Source organism: Panthera leo, chromosome B1 (assembly GCF_018350215.1).
Source record: "Panthera leo isolate Ple1 chromosome B1, P.leo_Ple1_pat1.1, whole genome shotgun sequence".
NCBI lineage: Eukaryota > Metazoa > Chordata > Mammalia > Carnivora > Felidae > Panthera > Panthera leo.
Genome location: NC_056682.1, coordinates 59,393,749 through 59,416,037, shown reverse-complemented (window position 1 = coordinate 59,416,037; position 22,289 = coordinate 59,393,749). Strand labels below are relative to the sequence as shown.

Below are 22,289 nucleotides of genomic sequence, written 5' to 3'. Positions count from 1 at the left end.
AAGTCAAAACTTATAATGCTCACTATTCCTAATCCATAAAAAAATTTTTTATAATTCATAGTTATGGTTAAATATTTGTTGGGAGTCCTCTTTACACAACACTCTGTACTAAGTGCTTCCAATCTAGTGGGTCTATAATTGAACTGTCGCCTTTCCTCCCAGAAGTCGTCAAGCCATGATGAGTAACTTGCAGTACCCAGACTGCATGTGGCCAACCTAGCTTCTCAACACAGCTCATGCTGTTATCTCAAGAAGAAAGATTAGAAAACTGCCTCAGAGTGGCTGCACAGATAGAACTTTTGTGATTAGTCGGTGCAGCTGCAGCGTTGGTTTTCTCCTGACATTCTTCTATCCAATCTGTTAGGTAATCTAAGTTGTAAGGAATGTACTTTTTATCATTTACAAAAGCCTATTTCATTTTGAACTGGAAAAAAAAAAATGTGTCTTGGGAGCACTTTTATTTTGTTGAATTGGCATTCATGCCAAAAAGGCTGCCAGGGAGCCAAGACTGCCCATCATGCACTTGATTAAAGCAAAAACTTAAAGTTTATTCCTACCTTCTCTCCCACAGTCCATCATAAAGTCCTCCTGATTCTTCTTCCTAACTACCACTCCAGCCTACACCCTCTCCTCAAACCTCATTGCCTGAGTGACTCACAGAGCTGATCTACCAGCCTCCAGGAATTCAGCCTTTGATCGGCCCTCAACACCACCACCAGAGGGCTCCTTCTAAAATACAAATCTGATCCTATCACTCCCTGAATAAACCCTGCAATCGCTCCCCATCAAGCACAGGTTAGAGCAAAGTCCTCTTATCCAATAACCTCTCCAGGATCCTCTCCTGACCACCCTCCTCACCCCTCACCCACCAACCTTCTTCCCAATCACACATTCTCATCTATACAAGGTATTTGCAATTCCCTGAAATGATACGTTCCTGCACACTTCCATACTTTTCCAAAAACTGTCTTCCCAACCTGTAATGCTCTCACTTCTTCTCCTAGTAAAATCATATTATCATTTAAGCCTTGACTCAAACATCTCTTCCAATGGAAGCCTTTTCTGATTCATAGCAGGATATGCTGATGCCCTCTTTTATTCCTCTCCTTACCTTGTTTGTGTCTTTAAGTCTGTTTCATGGAGAGATCCTGACATCAGAATTCAGGGAATTTTAGGAAAACAGTGAACAGACTCCCATGAATCTGTGAACACAGCTAGTTAAATACAAAGTCCATTTTAAGTGTGTAGTTTCTGGGCACACGGATGACTTCTTTCATCAGGTTCTCAAGGGGAACTTTCACCTACAATGGTTAAGAACTTTCTGTACCAAATTGTAAACTCTTTGAATGCAGACATGATCACATTAATTTCTGTTTCCCTGGTTGTAGCACAGTTCCTAGGGCTTGTGAATGCTCAGAACATTAGCTAATGGATGGATAAATGAGTGAATGAAATAACCCATTTAAAAAGAATTTACTGCTATGGGCAAGAACCAGTGTTGGATATAGCCATGATTAAAATAGCCCTGGTTCCTGTTTTCATTGGGGAAATAATCTGGCAAGGAAGACAGACATTAAACAATTAATCATGCAATTACTGTTTAATTGCAATAGTGGGAAAGCTTATAAAGGAGAAGTACAGGCTGCTAAGAGAGGACATAACTGAGGGCTTTGATCCAATCTGGGGGTCCAACGTCAGAGAAGGCTTCTCTGAAGATGTAATGTTCATAAATTAAAGGAAAAACTAAGACCTATTACAAAGAATGATAACTAGAGTTACTATCCATGAGTATAGTACAAGGTTAACTAGGAGATAGCAAAATTTACACATAAATAAAAATCCTAATTAAAATTCACTTTTCATTATGAAAGAGATCATTAGCCAAAGTAGGGTTAGTGTTACTCCTGGATGAGATCACTTAGCTTAGATGTTTCACCAGGAAGCACCATGGAAGGGTATAATGCCTGAAATTTAATGAAACTCCTTTTCTTATCTGCCAAAATGTTTCTAATGGTGTAAGGCCAGCTCTAGATGCTTAAGATCAAACCCCCAATGCAGCCCGTCTGCCAAGCTACACATAAGAGAACTCTGTGTTCCCAAAACTAGTTCTGAGGCTGGCCTCCCCCGCTCTAACCCCATTCTCCTATCATTCCATTCCCATCTCTTTGTTTCTTTGGCACTTTCCCTGCTCTATCTTTCTGGCTGGAGACTATCACTTGGCTCTCAACTCACCTGCTGCGTTTCTCAGGCTCAAGTGAACTTTTCCCATCCTGGCCCTGCCACTCCTCAGGCTCATAGATCTGTATCAGAGGCCCTGGGGAAACTCTGGGACATCCCACCTCCTCCATGGACTGTGTCTGGCAGCTGTGACTGGAGTTGGACTCTGCACATTCTGACTCTCCCAAGTTCACCCAGGAAAATGTGAATCTACACTGTGTGCCTTTAACATTTGAGACCAATCTAACACGTAATGGCTTCTGCATTTCCAGATTGCAACTATGTGACTACAGGGATCTCATTTGAATGATCACTTCTGTCACTCATGTATCGGCTATAGACAACCCATCCCTCAGCTTCAATTTTGACTACAAAGTTATGCAGAATAGGAAACTTGGGCCTCTCAGACAGACAGACACACACACACACACACACATACACACACACACAAACTCTTAATTAAAATAGGTTTCCAGGGGTGCCCAGGTGATGCAGTCAGTTGAGTGTTGGACTCTTGGTTTTGGCTCAGGTCATGATCTCACGGTTGGTAGGTTCAAGCCCCATGTTGGGCTCTGCGCTGACAGCACAGAGCCTGCTTGGGATTCTGTCTCCCTCTCTCTCTCTCCCACTCCCCTGCTTGCGCTCTCCCTCTCTCTGTCTGTCTCTTTCCCTCTCAAAAATAAATAAACATTTAAAAAGGAGGTTTGCAATTGGAATTAATGCATGTTATGGACTGAATTGTGTCTCCTACCACCAAGATTCATATGTTGAAGCTCTAACTTCCAATGTCACTGTATTTGGAATAGGCTTTTAAAGAGGTAATTAAAGTTAAATGAGGTCAGAAGAACTGCTATGACAAAATTTCAGAGATTGAGTAGTTTATAAACAACAACATTTATTTCTCACAGTTCTGGAGACTGGGAAGTCCAAGATCCAGGCAGAGATCAGAACCCTCTTCCTGTTATGGTCTCCCCATAACCTCACATGGCACTAGAGGCAAGGGAGGAGCTCTCTGCAATCCCTTTTATCAGAGCACTAATCCCATCCATAAGAGCTCTGCCCTCAAAACCTAACTGTCTCTCAAAGGCCCCACCACTAATACCATCACGGCGAGGGGTTAGGATTTCAACATATGAATTTTGGAAGCCACAAATATCCCGTCTGTAGCAAAGATTAGGCCCTCTTCCGATAGAACTTCTGGACCTTTTAAGAAGAGGAAGAGACAATAGAGAGGTCTCTTTTTCTTTTTCTCTCTCCCTCTGTGTGCACACAGAGCAAAGGCCATGTAAGGCCACAGCAGTACAAGCCAGAAAGAGAGGCCACACCAGAAACCAACCATGATGGCACCTTGATCTTAGACTTCTAGCCTCCGGTACTATGAGAAAATAACATTATGTTGTTTAAGCCACTCAGACTGTGGAATTTTGTTATTAGAGCCCCAGCAAACTAATGAAATGTGACGGTTCACTTTCTTCTTTGCTACAACCAAGCTGATCACATAAACTGAGTTGGGAAGAGAAATGTTACTATGAGAACCATTCCAGAACAAAAGTATGAAGAACACGAATCTCACACACTTACGCTTGCCCATCGCTCACAGACATCCAGACTCCTAAAATCTCTCACTTACACTTTTGCCAAAGCTCACTTTTGGTGAGGACTTTGAAATTCATTTCCTCTAAGTGGTAAATAATACAACAGCATGAAGCGTTAAGTCGCTTAGGGACATGTGAATTTAACAGAGAGACAAGTGTTAAGCTAAAGAGATGATAATCTAATAGTGAAGTATCATCTAGCATCTACCTATCCAACAATATAAATCTGCTGTGAGCTCAGGAATATCCTCAGTACCAGACACAAAGCTCTGGGGATAAGAGAACAAAGAAGGTAATTACCTGAATTGTGAAGCTCACATGTGTTGAGGGAAATGATACATAAGTAGGCTATAATGCAGTGTGATGAAGGCTATAATATAAATGCGAACAAAGAGCTGTAGGAACACAGAGCTTTAGACTTCGGCCAAGTAATGAGGGTGTGTGTGTGTGTGTGTGTGAGTGTGTGTGTATACATCTCTACATGTGTATACATATATACATACATATAAATAGATTTTATTATAGGTTTTTTATATTATAGGCATATGTACATTATTACGTTTGTATATATGTACATACATGTGTATATGTATGAGTGTGTGTATGTAAAGCCAAGGCCTTACTAAGATGACAGCTGATGCTCATTGGATATTTGAAATACTACATGCCAAGTACACTGTTTACATGGGTTTGATCCTCACAACAAACTACGATGTCAAAAAATATCATTACCCTTGTGTTTACAAACAAACAAGGAAACCAAAGCACAGAGAGGTTAAATTGTCCAAGATCACACAACCAATAAGCAGCAGAACTGGGATTTCTAACTGAGCCATAAATGCTATAGAGCCTGCCTTCCCAGCCACTATGTTACAGTGCCTCTATCTGATCTTCCCAGGAGCCCTGAAAATCTACCATATCCACATAATGCCAAATCTGGAAAGTTTTTAGGTAGTTGTAATTGTATTCAAGATTTTCTGTTGCAGGAAAGAGAAATTCACTAAAGCAATTCAAATACCCAGAGATTATTGTATAGGGCATTCCATCAGAAGGGAGCAACCTGGGGTCCCCTGGGAATAGGAAATGGTCATTGGAAATCCTCAGAAATCATAGCAACTCTTCTTTCTGCCACCTTCCTGCTCTGTGTAGTCATAAGATCTCCCTTCTTTGCTCTTCCCTGTTCTAAATTGCCACTTCTTCCTGAAGAACCACTTTATCTATGCACAGAATTGAAATAGTCTACTTTAGCCCAATAGCACTTTTCAGTTCAAGTGGCTAAAGTCTGTCTCTCTTTGTTAAGACAGGAAATTTGATTGGTCATTAGCCAGGTGAGAGATTAAAAGTGTGCTGTGTAAGTGGGGTGCTTAGAGACTTAAAGTACAATCTTAGCCAAATAACCTTGCCACAAGGGCTCAGAATGGGAGGCTGTTATTAAAACAGACAGGCTGGGCAGTATTCCACTACAGGTCAGATAGACCTATACAAACATCATCCTCCTAGGTGACCTTTACTAAAATTAAGCACTCTTTAAAAATATTCAATTTATTTAAATTGAAAATAAGAACAAAAATAGTCTGCCCATTTCTCCTACCCCCCCCCCCACCCCTGGCAACCAACAATCTGTTCTCTGTATCCATAAGCTTGATTGGTTTCTTTCTACCTTTCTTCCACTTTCTTTCTTTCTTTCTTTCATGTACTTTTAGATTCCACATATTAAGTGAGATCACATAGTACTTGCCTTTCTCTGTCTTACTTCACTTAGAATAACGCCCTCAAGGTCCAACCATGTCACAAATGGCAAGATTTCATTTGAGAATAGGCCATCAAGATGACAGAGCAACATGGATATCCTCAGCTTGTCTCATCCCTGAAAACACAGTTAGATTAGCAACAAACCATTTTGCACACCTAGGAAATTGATTTGAGGATCAACACAACAATCTGTATAACCTGAGCCACAGAACTCAGAAGGTATGCAATGCAGAGAGGTGAACTGGGGAAAGGAAAGCCGCAGAGGGTAGGGAACTGTTTTTGCGGAGACAGAACAGAGAAAGGGAGAGAATGTGGCACATCAGGAGGGTGCAGGAAAAACATTCCCGGTAAAGTAGCTGGAGAGAAAGAGAAAGAAAGAGTGAAAACACTCCCAGGGGAATGAACAAGAAATCTGTTCCCCAAAACCATTGATGGAAAGAAAGGAGAGAGTTTCAATACCACCAGGATTCTATAAACAGTAGAATGCAGAGGCTGAAGTTTTGGAGCTCAGTGTCTGGCAGTACGCTGGTGAGGAAGCAGGACTAATCCCCAGGAGCAGGGAGCAGGATGTGAAGGGTCCATGTGCCACACGGGGAGAAGCAGTAATCTTTCTGGGAGAGCATTCGGTAGGGGTCATATGGCCTCCCCACAGGCAAAGGTCCCAGCAGACCCCAGAGAGCAGTCATATTTGCTGGTATTGGGACAAAGACACCAGAGAGCAATGAAACCTGGTGCCAGCTGTGTGTTGTGTGACTTGCCACAATCTCTGAACCTCTGCCACTGCATGATGACACAAATGTTTTCTGGGATAAGCTGGCACCTGGCCATTGCTCAGTGAGACTCTCCCCCAGACAGTCAGCAAGGGTCCAAGCTGCAGGGGTCTCTGAAGTGTGGGGTTTTGAAACACAACCCCTTCTGAGATAAAACTCTGGAGGGAGGTGCCCACTGGCAGGTGGACAGCTTGGACATGTACAGGGTGGAGGCGGGAAGTGGACAGAGGCCTGAGACAAAGGAGGGATGCTTGATTACCAGTTGGTGAGAGCGCAAAATTCCTGTGCCAGAGACTACAGAGCTGGGTGAAGCCATTTCCACCTCTCCCACTCATGTGCATGCGCAGCAGACTGATACACCCCAGTAAGCTAAGCAGTACCACCTCAGGGACAGTGGAGCTGTTACACTAAGCCCCGCCCAACTGCACTCTCCAAGCACGTCCCCCAGAAGACCAGCACAAGTCCCTCCACCTGCATAGTGTACAGATTACAGAGGGCTTCATAGTTTCAGTTCTAGGGGAAACTGGATGTAATTTCATTCAGGTTTCATTCTGTTTGTTGGTTCATTTATTACTTCAGGTTTTTTTTGCTTCCATTTTTGTTTAAATTGTGTCTCCTTTTTCTTTTTCTCCTTTCTTTTCTTTTTCTTGGATACACAAAGAAAAACTTTATTTTTATTTTCTTTATTTTTAAATTTTTATTTAATTATTTTTACTTTATTTTTATATTTTTTAACATTTTTTAGGGGCGCGTGGGTGGCTCAGCTGGTTGAGCTTCTGACAAGCTCAGGTCATGGTCTCACAGTTCATGAGTTCGAGCCCCGCGTTGGGCTCTGTGCTAACAAACAGCTCAGAGCCTGAAGCTTGCTTCATATTCTGTATCTCTCTCTCTCTCCCCTCCCTTGCTCATGCTCTGCCTCTCTCTGTCTCTCAAAAATAAATAAATGTTAAAAAAAAAGACCTTCCGTTATAACAATTTTAATTCTATTTCACTTTCTTTATTTCATTTCATTTTATTTTATTCTATAATTTTTCATTTTTAAATTTTTCTTACCTTTTTTCTTTTATTTTCTTCCCCTTTTTTCCCTCTTCTATTCAGCTTCTATCAACAAACAGACCAAAGCACACCTATGATCTATCTTACTTTATTTGATTTTTTGTTTTGTCTTTAATTTTTTAATTTTAATTTTTTATTTTATTAATTTATTTCTTCCTCCAAAATGACAAATGAAGGAATTCACCCCAAAAGAAAGAATGGGAAGAAATGACAGCCAGGGGCTTAATTAACACAGAAATAAGCAAGATGTATGAATTAGAAATTAGAACCACAATAATAAGAATACTAGCTGGGGTTGAAAAAAGCATAGACTCTGAAGAGATACAAGAAATAAAATCTAGTCAGGACAAATTTAAAAATGCTATAACTGAGATACAATCTCAAATGGATGCCACAGTGGCAAGGATGAACAGAGCAGAGCAGCGAATCAGTGATTTAGAAGACAAAATTACGGAGAATAATGAAGCAGACAAAAGGAGGGAAACAAAGGCAAAAGACCATGATACAAAACTTAGAGAACTCAGTAACTTATTAAAAAGGAACAACATCTGAATCATTGGAGTTCCCAAAGATGAAGGGAGAGAAAAAGGGGCAGAAGGTTTATGTGAGCAAATTATAGTGGAAAACTTTCCTAATCTGGGGAAGAACACAAACATCAAAATCCAAGAAGCACAGAGAACTCCCATTAGATTCAACAAAAACCGACCATCAACAAGGCATATCATAGTCAAATTCACAAAATACACAGACAAGGAAAGAATTATGAAAGCAGCAAGGGAAAAAAAGTCCTTAACCTATGAGAAGACACTTCAGGTATGTAACAGACCTTTCCACAGAAACTTAGCAGGCCAGAAAGGAGTAGTAAGATATATTCAATGTGCTGAATCAGAAAAATATGAAGGCAAGAATTCTTTTTATCCAGCAAGACTGCCATTCAAAATAGAAGGAGAGATAAAGAGTTTCCCAGACAAACAAAAACTAAAGAAGTTCGTGTCCACTAAACCAGCCCTGCAAGAAATGTTAAGTGGGACTCTTTGAGTGGAGAAAAGACAAAACAAAAAAAGACCAAAAGCAACAAAGACTAGAAAGGACCAGAAAACATCACCAGAAACAACAACTCTACAGACAACACACTGGTCCTAAATTCATATTTTTCAGTACTCAGTTTAAAAGTCAATGGACTAAACACTCCAATCAAAAGACATAGGGTATGAGAATAGAAAAGAAAACAAGACCCATCTATATGCTGCTTACAAGAGACCCACTGTATACCTAAAGACACCTGCAGATTGAAAGTAAGGTGATGGAGAACCATCTATCATGCTGATGGTCATCAAAAGAAAGCTAGAGTAGCCATACTTATATCAGAAAAACTAGATTTTAAAATGAAGGGAAATGAAGAAAGGAATTATACCATAATTAAGGGTTCTATCCACCAAGAAGATCTAACAACTGCAAGTATTTATGCCTCCAATGTGAAATGCCCAAATATATAAATCAATTAACCACAAACATAAAGAAATTCATTGATAATAATATGATAATAGTAGAAGACTTCAACACCTCACTTACAGCAATAGACAGATTATCTAAACACAAAATCAACAAAGAAACAATGGCTTTGAATCACATACTGGACCAGATGGACTTAACAGATATAATCAGAACATTTCATCCTGAAACTGCAGAATACACATTTTCTCAAGTGTACATGGAACATTCTCCAGAATAGACCCATAATGGGATACAAATCAGCCCTCAACAAGTACAAAAAGATCAAGATCATACCTTGCATATTTTCAAACAACAATGCTATGAAACTCAAAATCAACCACAAGAAAATATTTGGAAAAGCCATGAATATTTGGAGATTAAAGAACATCCTACTAAAGAATGAATGGTTTAACCAAGAAATTAAGGAGGACATTAAAAAGTACATGGAAGCCAATGAAAATGATAGCAGCCCAAAATCTCTGGGATGCAGCAAAGGCAGTCATAAGAGGGAAGTATATAGCAATCTAGGCCTTCCTAAAGGAAGGAATAAAGGTCTTGAATATACAACCTACACCTTACACCTAAAAGAGCTGGAAAAAAACAGCAAATAAAACCCCAAAACAGCAGAAGGAGGAAAATAATAAAGATTAGAGCAGAAATCAATGCTATCAAAATAAAATTAAAAAACAAAAAAAAAAACAGTAGAACAGATCAATGAAACCAGGAGCTAGTCCTTTGAAAAAATTAACAAAATTGATAACCCTCTGGCCAGACTGATCAGAAAGAAAAGGGAAAGGATCCAAATAAATAAAATCACAAATGAGAGAGGAGGGATCACAACCAACACCACAGAAATACAAACAATAATAAGAGAATATTATTATAAATTATACACCAGCAAATTGGGCAATCTTGAAGAAATGGAGAAATTCCTAGATACATATAAACTACCAAAACACAAACAGGAAGAAATAGAAAATCTGAACAGACCCATAACCAGTAAAGAAGTTGAATTAGTAATCAAAAATCTCCCAACAAACAAGAGTGAAGGGCCAGATGGCTTTCCAGGGAAATTCTATCAAACATTTAAAGAAGAGTTAACACCTATTCTTTTGAATGTGGTCCACAAAAAAGAAATGGAAGGAAAACTTGCAAACTCATTCTATGAAGCCAGCATTACTTTCATTCCTAAACTAACAAAGACCTCACTAAAGAAGAGAACTACAGGACAATTTCCCTGATGAACATGAATGCAAAAATTCTCAACAAGATACTAGCAAACCAGATCCAAAGCGCATTAAAAGAATTACTCACCACAATCAAGTGGGATTTATTCCTGGGATGCAGGGCTGGTTCAACATCTGCAAATCAATCAATGTGATATCTCATATTAAGAAAAGAAAGGATAAGAACCATATGATCCTCTCAATAGATACAGAGAAAGCATTTGATAATATACAACATCCTTTCTTGATAAAATCCCTCAAGAAAGTAGGGATAGAAGGATCATACCTCAATATCATAAAAGCCATATACTAAAGACCCACAGCTAATGTCACCTTCAATGGGGAAAAACTGAGAGCTTTCCCCTTAATGTCAGGAACATGACAGGGATATCCACTGTCACCACTGTCATTCAACATAGTGTTGGAAGTCCTAGCATCAACAACCAGACAAGACAAAGAAATAAAAACCATCCAAACCAGCTAGGAGAAAGTCAAACTTCCATTTTTCACAGATGACATGATACTCTACATGGAAAACCCAAAAGATTCCACCAAAAAAAACGATAGAACTGATCCATGAATTCAGCAAAGTCAAAGGATATAAAATCAATGCACAAAAATCAGTTGCATTCCTATACACCAATAATGAAGGAACAGAAAGAGAAATCAAGGAATCAATCCGATAGGCAATTGCATTAAACACCATAAAACACCTAGGAATAAACCTAACCAAAGAGGTGAAAAATCTATACACTGAATACTATAGAAAGCTTATGAAAGAAATTGAACAAGACACAAAGAAATGGGAAAATATTCCATGCTCATGGATTGGAAGAAAAAATACTGTTAAAAAGACGATACTACCCAAAGCAATCTACATATTCAACACAATCCCTATCAAAAATAATATCAGCATTCTTCACAGAGCTAGAACAAACAATCCTAAAATTTGTATGGAACCAAAAAAGACCCCAAATAGCCAAAGAAATACTGAAAAAAAAAAAAAATCAAAGCTGGAGGTGTCACAATCCTGGACTTCAAGATATATTACAAAGCTATAATCATCAAGACAGTATGATACTGGCACAAAAACAGACACTCGGATCAATGGAACAGAATAGAGAACCCAGAAATGGACCCAAAAACGTATAGCCAACTAATCTTTGGCAAAGCAGGGAATAATATTCAATGAAAAAAGACAGTGTCTTCAGCAATATTGTTGGGAGAACTGGACAGTGACATGCAGAAGAATGAACCTGGACCACTATCTTACACCATACACAAAAATAAACTCAAAATGGATGAAAGACCTAAATGTAAGACAGGACGCCATCAAAATCCTAGAGGAGAAAGTAGGCAAAAAACCTCTCTGACCCTGGTTGCAGCAACTTCTTACTTGACATTTCTCAGGAGGCAAGAGAAACAGAAGCAAAAATGAACTATTGAGACCTCATCAAGATAAAAAGCCTCTGCACAGCAAAGGAAACAATCAGCAAAATGAAAAGACAACTGACGGAATAGGAGAAGATATTTGCAAACAACATATCAGATAAAGGGTTAGTATCCAAAATCTATAAACAACTTCTCAGACTCAACACCCGAAAAACAAATAATTCAATGAAGAAATGGGCAAAAGACATGAATAGACACTTCTCCAAAGAAGACATCAAGATGGCCAACCAACACATGAAAAAATGTTCAACATCACTCATCATCAGGGAAATACAAATCAAAACCACAATGAGATACTACCTCACACCTGTCAGAATGGCTTAACATTAACAACTCAGGCAACAACAGATGTTGGCAGGGATGCGGAGAAAGAGGCTCTCTTTTGCACTCTGGTGGGAATGCAAACTGGTGCAGCCACTCTAGAAAATAGTATGGAATATCCTCAAAAAATTAAAAATAGAACTACCCTATGACCCAGAAATTGCACTACTAGGTATTTTTCCAAAACATACAGGAGTGCTGTTTTGAAGGGACACATGCACCCCAATGTTTATAGCAGCCATATGAACAACAGCCAAATTATGGAAAGAGCCCAAATGTCCACTGACTGATGAATGGATAAAGAAGGTGTAATATATATATATATATATATATATATATATATATATATATATACACACACACACACACATATGTATATATATATACACATATATATATGTGTGTATATATATATATATATATATATATACATATATACATATATATATATATACACACAATATAATATTACTCGGTGATCAAAAAGAATGATAACTTGCCATTTGCAACAACATGGATAGAACTAGAGTATATTATGCTAAGTGAAATTAGTCAGTCAAAGAAAGACAAATATCACATGTTTTAGCTCATATGTGGAATTTAAGATACAAACGGATAAACATAAGGTAAGGGAAAGAAAATTAAGATAAAAACAGAGAGGGAGACAAATGATAAGAGACTCTTAAATACAGGGAACAAACTGAGGAATGCTGGAAGGGTGTTAGGTGGGGGGAGGGTCTAAATAGGCAGGAGGCATTAAGGAGGGCACTTGTTGGGATGAGCACTGGGTGTTATAAATAAGTGATGAATCACTGGATTCTATTCCTGAAATCATTATTATACTATATATTAACTAACTTGGATTTAAATTTTTTAAAAATAAGTAGAAAGAAAATTTTTAAAAAATAAAAAAGTAAACTTCCAAACGGTCAAAAAAAAGGCAAGATTTCATCTTCTTAGAGCTGAATATTATTCCATTGTGTATGTGTATATATACCACAATTTCCTTATCCACTCATCCATTCATGGACACCTAGGCTGCTTCCATGTCTTCACTATTGTAAATAATGCTTCTGTGAACATGTGGGTGCATATCTTTTTAAGTTAGTGTTTTTGCTTCCTTCAGATAATATACAGAAGTAGAATTACTGGATCATATGGTAGTTCTATTTTTTATTTTTTAATACTTCTTTCCATAGTGGCTACACCAAATTACATTCCTGCCAACAGTGTGCAAGGGTTCCCTTTTCTCCACATCCTCACCAACACTTGTTATTTGAAGTCTTTTTGATAATAGACATAGATAAAAGATAATATACAGGTGTAAGGTGATATCTCATTGTGGTTTTGGTTTACATTCCCCTGATGATTCTTAATGTAGAACATATTTTTGTGTACCTCTTGGTCATCTGCATGTCTTCTTTGGCAAAATGTCTATTCAGATCATCTGCCCAGTTTTTAATTCAGATTGTATGTGCTTTTTTGTTTGTTTGTTTTTACTATTGAGTTGTACAAGTTCTTCATATACTTTGGATATTAGCCCCTTATCAAATACATGATTTATTTTTATTTTTTATTTTTAAATTTTTTTTAACATTTATTTTTTAGAGACAGGGAGAGAAAGAGCATGAGCAGGGGAGGGGCAGAGAGAGAGGGAGACACAGAAACCAAAGCAGGCTCCAGGCTCCAAGGCATCAGCACAGAGCCTGATGCAGGGCTCGAAATCACAAACTGCGAGATCATGACCTGAGCCAAAGTAGGACACTTAACCAACTGAGCTACCCTGGCGCCCCATCAAATACATGATTTGTAAATATTTTCTCTCACAGTAGACTCCCTTTTCATTTTGTTGGTGGTTCCCTTTGCTGTGCAAAAGCTTTTTAGTTTGATGTGGTACCACTCATACATTTTTGCTTTTGTTGCCTTTGCTTTCAGTGTCAAATCCGGAATATCATCGCCAAGACAAATGTCAAGGAGCTTACCACCTACGTTTTCTTCTAAGAGTTTTATGGTTTCATCAGGTCTTATATTCAAGTCTTTAAACCATTTTGAGCTAGTTTTTCTGTATGGTTTAAGCTAGTGGTCCAAGTTTCACTCATTTGCATGTGGCTGTCCAGTTTTCCCAGCATCATTTATTAAATAGACTGTCCTTTCCCCATTATATATCTCTGGCTCCTTCATCATAAATTAATCATATATGCATGGGCTTATTTCTAGGGTTTCTATTCTGTTCCATTGACCTATGTCTCTGTTTTTATGCTGATACCATACTGTATTGATTACTATAGCTCTGTAATATACTTTGAAGTCAGGGAGCATGATGCTTCCAAATTTGTTCCTTTGCTTCAAGATTACTTCCACTGTTCAAGTCTTTTGTGGTTCCATACAAATTTTAGAACTATTTGTTCTATTTCTGTGAAAAATGCCATTGCAATTTTAATACAGATTGCATTGAATTTGTAGATTGCTTTGGGTAGTGTGGACATTTTAACAGAATTAATTCCTACAATCCGTGAGCATGGAGTATCTTTCCAATTATTTGTTTCTTCCTCAATTTCTTTCAACAATATCATAGTTTTCAGTATACAGGCCTTGGTTCAATTTACACTTAGGCATTTTATTCTTTCTAATGCTATTGTAAATGGGACTCTTATTAATCTCTCTTTCTGACAGTTTGTCCTTAGTGTTTAGAAATGCAAGATTTTTATATATTGGTTTTGTATCATACAATTTTACTGAATTCATTGATTAGTTCTAACAGGGTTTTGTGTGTGAGTGTGTGTGGCATCTTTAGGGATATATAGATACATATATATCATGTCATCTGCAAATAGTGACAGTTTTACTTCTTCCTTTCCAATCTAGATGACTTTTATTTATTTTTCTTCCCTAATTTCCCTGAGTAGGACTTTCAGTACTATGTTGATTGAAAGTAATCATCTTTATCTTGCTCCTGATCCTAGACAGGAAAAACAAATGATCACTTGTCTTAAATGTAAAATGTACATCATTTAGTCTCCTTAACAGACTACTGTGTTTTTCTCTCCTTTAAGTAACTAAAACCAATGCCCCATGAAATCTAGAAATGTTTTGTTCCAATTAAGCAGTAGTGGGTCTCAGAACAGCATGTAGCATATAATATGTGGAGAAATGGAAAAGGAAGTCATGATATCTGAGGTGAGATATATGAATTATTTTAAAAAGTGAAACAGGTACCAATACTATAAGGAGTAATAATCAGTCCCCTCTGGGAAGAAGTACTCATAATTTTTTTAAGTTAGGGCATTAAGGAGCAAATATTTACATGTTCCTCCATAACTTATGAATGGGGGAAAAATAGGCCAGAATTCATTTTCTTATTTTGAAAACTGACATATTAATTTATTCAGCTAATTTATTAAGCTAACTCCTAGACTATACTAATTTAAAATAAATGAGTATAACGTAGATGATTCTTAAAATTTTTTAAATGTTTTTACTTATTTTTGAGACAGAGAGAGACAGAGCATGAGCAGGGGATGGGCGGAGAGAGAGGGAGACACAGAATCTGAAGCAGGCTCCAGGCTCTGAGCTGTCAACACAGAGCCCAACGCAGGGCTCGAACTCATGGACTGTGAGGTCATGACCTGAGCCGAAGTCAGACGCTCAACCAACTGAGCCACTCAAGTGCCCCTAACGTAGATGATTCTTAACCAAAACTATATAAAGTATCCTTTTTCCATTCTGCAAAACAGAAATCAAGTAAATCTGTTGAAAAGAATTTGCTTAGAATGTGACAAACTACAACACGAATATTTTTCAGTCAAAGTGAAGTCTTAGTCTGCTATTTTAGGCAAGACTCTAAAAATAAATATGAGATTGGCAATATAACATCATGTTTAACTACAGTTAGACTCTTCTGGCTGTACCAACAACTGAGTGATCTTGAGTAAGTTATTAAAGTCTCCAGGTTAAATTATATCTGAAAAATGGGAAAAATAACATACACATGAGGTCATTCACAAGCATGAGATGAGTCAATCCTAAATAAAGCATATAGAACAATGCTGTCACTTCAAAATTACTAATAATTACTAGTTCTTTCCGTCAGTGGGCTCTCTGGGCATATGCATTGAGAGTCATGGCTTAGTCATCACCATTAAGAGTCTCGTGTTACATCATTCTTCTGGTTTCTAAGACTAAAAAGCATTCTTTTCTTCAGCTTGTGTTTTTCTTCTGATATCTAGTACTTCTTGTACCTTAGACAAAATACATCTATCACATTTCTGGTTTCTAACTTCCACCCCTTTCATTTCTTTCAAATCACTGGATAAAAAAATGTTTAAAAAATATTTGTTACCTGAGAGCTCAACTCATAAGTTTTTTTTTTACTTAAAAAGAATTATCCTCAAATATGTTTCTAATTCCAGTCCTCAGAATGCTACTAAAATACATTATAAAATGTGTTTCCCTGTTAGTATCTATCACATCCTCCTTTTCCTTTGTGGCATAAGTTGCACTAATATACAACTTTGGGAGCTGTTGTGAAGCTATGATAAAGTAGGGAATCAAACAAAAGTAGATAGGTGCTGGGGCACCTGGGTGGCTCAGCTGGTTAAGCATCCAACTCTTGGTTTTGGCTCAGGTCATGATTTCACAGTTCATAAGATCAAGCCTTGCATCAGGCTCTGGACTGACAGCACAGAACCTGCTTGGGATTCTCTCTCTCCTCTCTCTTTGTCCCCACCCATCACATCTCTCTCAAAAATAAATAAATAATCTTTAAAAATATCCTCTCCTCAGGCATCCAAATCGGCCAGGAGAAGGTCAAACTTTCACTCTTCGCAGATGACATGATACTGTATATGGGAAACCCAAAAGATTCTACAAAAAAACTGCTATAATTGATTCATGAATTCAGCAATGTTGCAGGATATAAAATCAATGCACAGAAATCGGTTGCATTCCTATACACCAACAATAAAGCGACAGGAATAAATCTAGGAATAAATCTAACCAAAGAGGTGAAAAATCTATACACTGAAAACTGTAGAAAGCTTTTGAAAGAAATTGAAGAAGACACCAAAAAAATGGAAAAAGATTCCATGTTCCTGGATAGGAAGAACAAATATTGTTAACATGTCGATACTACCCAAAGCAATCTACATATTCAATGCAATCCCTATCAAAGTAACGCCAGTATTCTTCACAGAGCTAGAACAAATAATCCTAAAATTTGTATGGAACCAGAAAAGACCCCGAATAACCAAAGTAATCTTGAAAAAGAAAACCAAAGCAGGAGACATCACAATCTCAGACTTCAAGCTATACTACAAAGCTGTAATCATCAAGACAGTATGGAACTGGCACAAGAGCAGACACTTGGATCAGTGGAACAGAATAGAGAACCCAGAAATGGACCCACAAACATATGGCCAACTAATCTTTGACAAAGCAAGAAAGAATATCCAATGGTTAAAGACAGTCTCTTCAGCAAGTGGTGCTGGGAAAACTGGACAGCGACATGTAGAAAAATGAACCTGGACCACTTTCTTACACCATACACAAAAATAAACTCAAAATGGATGAAAGACTTCAATGTAAGACAGGAAGCCATCAAAATCCTCGAGGAGAAAGCAGGCAAAAACCTCTTTGATCTTGCTCGCAGCAACTTCATATTCAAAATGTCTCTGGAGGCAAGGGAAACAAAAGCAAAAATGAACTATCAGGACCTCATCAAAATAAAAAGCTTCTCCACAGCAAAGGAAACAATCAGCAAAACCAAAAGGTAACCAATAAAATAGGAAAAGATATTTGCAAATGGTATATCAGATAAAAGGTTAGTATCCAAAGTCTATAAAGAACTTATCAAACTCAATACCCAAAAAATAATAATCTAGTGAAGAAATGGGCAAAAGACATGAATAGACACTTTTCCAAAGAAGACATCCAGATGGCTAACAGACACATGAAAAGATGTTCAACATCACTCATCATCAGGGAAATACAAATCAAAACCACAATGAGAGATCACCTCACACCTGTCAGAATGGCTCACATTAACAACTCAGGCAACAACAGATGTTGGTGAGGATGTGGAGAAAGGGGAACACTTTTGCACTGCTGATGGAATGCAAACTGGTGCAGCCACTCTGGAAAGCAGTATGGAGGTTCCTCAAAAAATTAAAGATAGAACTACCCTACGACTCAGCAATTGCACTACTAGATATTTATTCAAAGCATACAGGAGTGCTGTTTCAAAGGGACACATGCATCCCCACATTTATGTCAGCATTATGTTCATCAACTGATGAATGGATAAAGAACGTGTGGTGGATATATATATATATATATATATATATATATATATATATGCTAATCACACATAGCTTTAGAGTAAGCCTTCCCCTCATTTATGTGGGCCTCTGTTTATGGTATATTTTTAAAATATTAAATATATATAATGTGTGAAACACATTTTCTACTACTAAGATATTCTTAGATTATGTAATGAATAACTCGGGAAACAAGAGATGCCACACACACACACATACACACACACACAATGGAATATTACTCGCAATCAAAAAGAATGATAACTTGCCATTTGCAAGAACGTGGATGGAACTAGAGTGTACTATGCTAAGTGAAATGAGTCTGTCAGAGAAAGATAAATATCACATGATTTCACTCATATGTGGGATTTAAGATACAAAACAGATAAACATAAGGGAAGGGAAACAAAAATAATATAAAAACAGGGAGGGGAACAAAACAGAAGAGACTCATAAATATGGAGAACAAACTGAGAGTTTCTGGAAGGGTGTTGGGTGGGGGGATGGGCTAATTGGGCAAGGGGCATTAAGGAAGACACTTGCTGAGTAAGCAGTGGGTGTTATATACAGGTGATGAATCATTGGATTCTACTGAAATCATGATTGCACTATATGCTAACTAACTTGGATATAAATTTTTAAAAATTAATAAATTTAAAAAAAGAGCTTCTTATGGTTTGCTTCCTTCTCTGTTTTTATCTTCTTTTTCTTTCTCTTCCTCTATGTTCATCTGTTGTGTTCCTTAAATTCCACATATGAGTGAAAATCATACATTTGTCTTTCTCTGACTCCTTTCACTTAGCATAATACACTCTAGTCCTATCCACATTATTTCAAATGGTAAGATTTCATTCTTTTTGATCACAAAGTAATATTCCATTTTCTATATACACACCACACCTTCTTTATCCATTCATCAGTCAACGGACATTTGGGCTTTTTCCATAATTCGGCTCTTGTTGATAGTGCTGCTATAAACATTGGGGTCCATGTATCCCTTTGAATCATCATTTTTGTATCCTTTGGATAAATACCTAGTAGTGAAACTACTGGATTATAGGGTAGCTCTATTTTTAATTTTTCAAGGAACCTCTATACTGTTTTCCAGAGCAGCTGCACCAGTTTGCATTCCCACCAGCAGTGCAAAAGTGTTCCCCTTTCTCCACATCCTTGCCAACATCTGTTATTTCCTGAGTATTACATAATCTAAGAATATTCTTAGTAGCAGAAAATGTATTTCACACATTATACATATTTAATATTTTAAAAATATAGCATAAACACAGGCCCACATAAATGAGGGGAAGGCTAACTCTAAAACTATGTGTGATTAACTATTTTCAAATTTTCTATTAACATTTCATTAGTAGTTCTTTGTTAATTTGGGGGATTACACAGGTATTTCTGAGGATTCAAGCCAAAGTTTTAAAATAATAATCACAGAAAAAGTTAAGTTGAGAAAAATCTATTTATTTACACAATATTTTCCAAGCACTAGGGAAAGATCTGTTTCCCAGGGCAATGGAATACCTGATCATGGCCCACTGGAGACACATGCCCACCGATACACAGTCAGAAGACATTCCATCACTGTGTTCCCTTCACTGTGTTAGGGCCTCAAGAAATAGTGGTGAACAAAAGTTATTCCTTTTATAAAACTTATAGTCCAGAGGGGAAGGTAGACGTTGAACAAGTATTTATGGTTGTGACAAACGTTATGAAAGAAAAGCGCAAGTGGGGCAGAGGGAAATAGAAATGTACAATGGGGGTAACGTAGCCTGGAGAAGCAAGAGAAATTTCCTAAAGAAGTAACATTTCAATTCGTCTTAGTAAGAAAGAGTGAGAAAGAGTTAATCGAGTAAAGAAGACAACAGGGCTAGGGTTAGTGTGGAGAAAAGAGGTATGGAACCTGACTATGCAATCATCTGAGATGGAAACTATTCTAGAAATTGAACATTGGGCCAGTGTGCCTGAAGCTTGAGAGAAGAGGGAACAGTAAAATAAAATGAAAAAAAAAAAAGAACTGAAGAACTATGAGTTGCTGTGGGCCTAGTTACCATCACATGCTGGGAGGAACCTCAGCAGTCACAGCTGCCCCAGTCACCATCACTGCAACTGTGAGTGATAAGGCTGGGACCCAGCAGCCACCTGCCCTCGGCACTGCTGACACCAAGCTGGGCTCCACTGGCAGCAGCCAGGGTGCAGGGAGTGGGCCCAGGTGACCTCACATGGGTGGTGCATGCCTGTGGGGGCAAGGTCATCGCAACAAAGGTTTGGGGAACAGTAAAATGGTTCAATGTAAGAAACAGATAGAGAAGATGTGATGCATTTATACAATGGAATACCATTTAGCTGTAAAAACAATGACATTTTGCCATTTGCAATGACATAGTTGGAGCTAGAGAGTATTATGCTAAGCAAAAAGTCAGAAAAAGATAAATACCATATGATTTCACTCATATGTGGAATTTAAGAAAAAAAAACAAATGAGCAAAGAAGGGGGGGAGAGTGAGAGAGGTAAACTAAGATATAGACTCTTAACTGTAGAGAACAAACTGATAGCTACCAGAGGGGAGGTGGGGGTGGGAGTGGGTGAAATAGGTGATGGGGATTAAGAAGTGTGCTTGTCATGATGAGCACTGGGTGATGTACAGAATTACTGAATCCACTAAATTCTACCCCTGAAACTAATATTGCACTGTATGTTAACTAACTGAAATTAAAAATAAAAACGAAAGAAAGAAAGAAAGAAAGAAAGAAAGAAAGAAAGAAAGAAGATATAGTTTCATCAAAAGGAATGACACCAAGGAAGATGTATTTGTACACAAGACTGCTATGAACAAGAATAATGCCAGGAAGTACCTTCACAGTATAGGAGATGGAGAGACTGTGAAATTTGATATTGTTGAAGGACAAGGAAAGGGTACAGAGGCAGCAAATGTCACAGGCCCTGGTAGAGCTCCGGTTCAAGGCTGAAAATATGCTTTGGTTGGTAACCACTATCGATGCTATCCATCCAGGGAGTCTTCCACACAATTACCTGCAGAAGTCCCAGAATAACAAGAGTTGCCGGGGGGTGGGGGGAGGACCCTATGGGCATCAACCACTGTCTTCCAACCCTTCTGTGCAGGGAGAAGTGGTAGAGGGAGCTGACAAGCCAGGTTCAGGAAAGTAAGGTAGACCAGCAAGACAGAATATGTATCAGGGTTATATACCATGATTCCGCAGGAGTTATCTTCCCCAAAGATAGCCTAGAGAGGATGGCTTTGAAGAAGATAATGAAAATCAAGATAAGACCTTATGCCAGCAGCCACCTCAACATAGGCAGACACCCAGAAAACTCTAAACCACACCATGGCAAAGAGACAATAGCAGTCAATCCAGAAGCTGAGAATTCATCGACTCCCAAGGTTGAGCAGATCAGGGCTGAGTAAGTACCTGCTTATCATCTATACTATATCATCTGGTTTACTCACCTAACAAGAAGAAATGAATATGAAATTCCAGCAATAAGAAGTAAATGCAAGGTTGGAGCTGAAGACCTTAAGTGCTTGCTTTTTGCCCTTGACTACATAAATAGAACTATCTGCACTATCTATGCAGCATGGGGGGTTTTTTTTACCTATTTTTTTTTTTTTTTTACCTATTTTTACCTAAAGATGTCTCTTTTTGGTAATGACAAGTGTAGTTTAAAAAAAAGCCTAGTTTTTCTCAATACACCTTTAAAGTTTTTTAAATTGTTCCATATCTGGTCACCTTAAGAAACTTAGGAACCTCATTTTTAATTTTTTTTTTCTTAACATTTAGTTTTGGGAGAGCGCAAGCAGGGGAGGGGCATAGAGGGGAGGACAGAGGATCTGAAACAGGCTCTGTGCTGACAGGCTGACAGCAGTGAGCCTGATGCGGGGTTCAAACTCATGAACCACGAGATTATGACCTGAGCCAAAGTGGGACGCCCAAACAACTGAGCCACCCACATTCCCCTAATTTTTTTTTAAATTTTAGATAGAGAGAACACAAGCAGGGGAGGGGGCAGAGGGAGAGAGAGAGAGAGAGAGAGAGAGAGAGAGAGAGAATCTTAAGCAGGATCCA

At 38.1% G+C, this 22,289-nt stretch overlaps 1 pseudogene; it reads left to right on the top strand.

The window, feature by feature from the left end:
* Positions 1-20,230: 20,230 nt before the first annotated feature.
* LOC122218383 lies at positions 20,231-21,631 on the top strand (annotated as a pseudogene).
* The last annotated feature ends 658 nt before the right edge of the window (positions 21,632-22,289 follow it).